This window comes from Saccostrea cucullata, unplaced genomic scaffold (assembly GCF_032062105.1).
Source record: "Saccostrea cucullata isolate Sc308-1 unplaced genomic scaffold, CSIRO_AGI_Scuc_v1 ctg980, whole genome shotgun sequence".
Classification (NCBI taxonomy): domain Eukaryota; kingdom Metazoa; phylum Mollusca; class Bivalvia; order Ostreida; family Ostreidae; genus Saccostrea; species Saccostrea cuccullata.
Genome location: NW_026919075.1, coordinates 148,869 through 152,492, shown reverse-complemented (window position 1 = coordinate 152,492; position 3,624 = coordinate 148,869).

Genomic DNA, 3,624 nt, shown 5'->3' with positions numbered 1-3,624 from the left:
AGATTTAATTAAGCATCTTTACATTCAATGAAGTTAAAGTTTGTTTGTATGCGATGTTTGTGTGTGGGGGATGGGGTGAGTTTCAATTTCAATCTCAGCGGAAAGGTCTAAGAAGTTGCAAAAGGTCCACTCCCCTTTTTGTGTCCAAAATATATACAAGTTTTTAATTTATATTTAAATTGATTTTTTAATGTGGCTCTGGTCCCCTACCCATACCCAAACTGTCCCTGTCCCTTTCAAGATTCCTGGATTTGCTACTGCTTGCATAACCTGAATGACAAAACTAGTTATTTCTGTCTTTACAAACATTGGCGTCGGAAGGGGGGGGGGGGGGGGTAAGTGGAAGAGAAAAAAAATTCCAACGTACAAAAAAACTTGACAAGTCAAAAAAGGAAAATAAGTCCTTTGCCCAATCACGAAAATCCTCTTTCGTGAGGAAGGGTGGGGGGGGGGGGGGGGTGTCGAACTTCTTTCAAATTGTTTCCAGATACTACCACTTAACCTTCCTTGGCTTAATCTGCGACGTTCTTGTTGAAGTAAGGAGGGGGTTGGGCTAAGCCTACATGTACGCTCCAATATCTATTACCTATACCATTGCTACCTTTGCAAAAAAAGTGTGTGTGTGTGTCTGGGGGTGGGGGGAGCCCCCCCCCTTACCGGTTCCGACGCCTATGACAAATTATGCATGTACATACTACTACTTTTTTCCTTCTCCCTATTTCAAGGAATATCTCTTCTAGAAATGAACTTTCTTTTAAAAAAGAATAGAATTTGTTTGAAACGCTCACAGATGAATACTCAGGGTCCCCCATCATAAAACATTCTTAAGTCTGAGAATGCTCTCAAGTCTGAGAATTTTCTCAAATCCAAAATTCTGACTCAGCGGCTGTCATAAAAAGTTGAAAAAAATAAAAGTACTTTAAACTCTTTCATTCTCAAAATCTCAGCTGAGTAATTCTCAAGAGATGAGTTGAGAATTTTTTTTGAGAATTCTCATTGTTTCATGACGGCGGACCCAGGATTTTATAGATCTTTCACTTGTACACCAGTTCTGAGCGGAGGGTGTGTATGATTCATGAATATATATAATAGTTTACAATAAATTTTATTAGGTATGACTTTTGCATCAAGAATATTGCTTTTATATCTGATTTATATATCGAATCTATGTTATTTGTTTGACATACATTTTCCGTTTTCCGTTCCGTTCCGTTTTCCGTTCCGCGTTTTAGCAACACCCCCGCCCTAACACCAGAACCCCTGACCCTGGGGCCATAAAATTCACAATTTTGGTAGAGGCACTCTTGCTCATCATAACTATGCACTTAGTTAGTTTATTTAATACCTAGGGGCAGAGAAGAAAATTTTCAAAGAATTCATGTATTTTCACTATATAATCAATAGAGGCCCGGCCCTAACACCAGAACCGCTGACCCTGGGGCCATAAAACTCACAGTTTTGGTAGAGGCACTATTGCTCATCATAACTATGCACTTAGTTAGTTTATTTAATACCTAGGAACAAAGAAGAAGATTTTCAAAGAATTCATGTATTTTCACTGTATAATCTATAGAGCCCCGCCCTAACACCAGAACCCCTGACCCTGGGGCCATAAATTTCACAATTTTGGTAGATGCGCTCTTGCTCATCATAACTATGCACTTAGTTTATTCATTTAATACCTAGGAGCAGAAAAGAAGATTTTCAAAGAATTCATGTATTTTCTCTATATAATCTATAGAGCCCCGCCCTAACACCAGAACCCCTGACCCTGGGGCCATAAAATTCACAAGTTTGGTACAGGCACCCTTGCTCATCATAACTATGCACTTAGTTTATTAAATACCTAGGAGCAGAGAAGAAAATTTTCAAAGAATTCATGTATTTTCACTTTATAATCTATAGAGCCCCACCCTAACACCAGAACCCCTGACCCTGGGGCCATGAAATTCACAATTTTGGTAGAGGCACTATTGCTCATTATAACTATGCACTTAGTTGGTTTATTTAATACCCAGGAGCAGAGGAGAAGATTTTCAAAGAAATAATGCATTTTCCCTATATACTTATTTAGCCCCGCCCTAGCAATAGAACCCCTGACCCCAGGGCCATGAATTTCACAATTTTGGTAGAGGACTCAATGCTGATTACAATCATGCCAACAGTTTGACTGCTTGATGTCCAGGAGTAAAGAAGAAGATTTTCAAAGATTGCACTAATTTTAGTGGTTTTGGTCCCACTCCTCAGGCCCCAGGGGGGCAGGGATCATGAAATTCACAATTTTTGTTCCCCTTCACCCATAGATGCTTTGTGCCAATTTTGGCTGAAATTGGTTCAGTGGTTGCAGAGAAGAAGATGAAAATGTTCAAATGTTAACGCACAATGCACGACGACGGACGAAAACAGATGGCAATAGGTCACCTGAGTTTACTCAGGTGACCTAAAAATAAATGAGGAAATATCACTTATTTAAGCATTTATTTTTACCATTTTGCACTTACGTTGATAATATAATGTTAAACAGAAAAAACAACTTCCTTTTTTAGGTAAAATACTACAATATAAAATAATATTAGGTACTATTCATGAAAAAGATAATGTGCAATGTACAGCAAAAATCAAGAAATTATATGAAGAGGATATATTGATATTAATGACAATTACCTGATAACCATTTTTTTTCTTTTGTTCATGATGACCTTGCACATTTAATTGATCTTCGAATGTGCACTACTGACAATGAATTAATTAAAACATTTTCTTAACTTAGCAACAGGAAACTTGCAAAGCAGTACAAAACAACTGATGTAAATATCCACCCAAGCTTCGTCGTCTCTCTCCTATAACATTTTCAGCATAAAGAGGAATTGGTCCCATGCGACAGGAGGTACATGCGGACAAGGACTCCAGAAAATACCTAACTCCATAATACGCCGTCCGTCCTTCCAGTTACTGGTTCACATTTTTACCGAGATCTTTGACGATATTTAAAAGAGGACACCGTCTATCTTTACAAGATTCGCCTGGGCACGGATGTCCACTTACATATTTTAGCTCAGTAGCAACATATGTTTTCTTAAATCGAGCTCTTTTGGGTCCCTTTTTGTAAACTGGCCTCGACTGTCCCTCTGGTCGGCCATTCTGGTTCGTTTATGAACGATTACTCATCAGCAAGACTGATAACTTGAGGGGAATCCCCTGATTCCGAAGTGTTATGGAAATTAGCGGGAAAGTACAAGCTCTTTTCCCATCGGACACCTTAGATAAATCATTCAACGACATTTAATAACAATGTTTTTGACATTTCGTTCCTGGAATGAAGCACAATAATGCATTATAGATTTACTTTTAGCTATATCACTGTGATTGTCGGTTACAGTAACTTGTGGCTGTTTGTTTTTGGTGCTTGTGCGACGTATCATTAGAAAAAGAATAGGGAGAACATATCTAAAACACCGATAGTGCTCAATGAAAGTGAAATATAGATTTGCATTGTGCTAATCAGTTGGTTGTCTGCTCAGTGCTACATGTTTATTCATGTGTTGATTCTTGAATTTGGTTGTAGCGTAGTATTTTATTAGATAATAAATACATCGTCTTAAGAGAATGCGCTAAATTTAGACA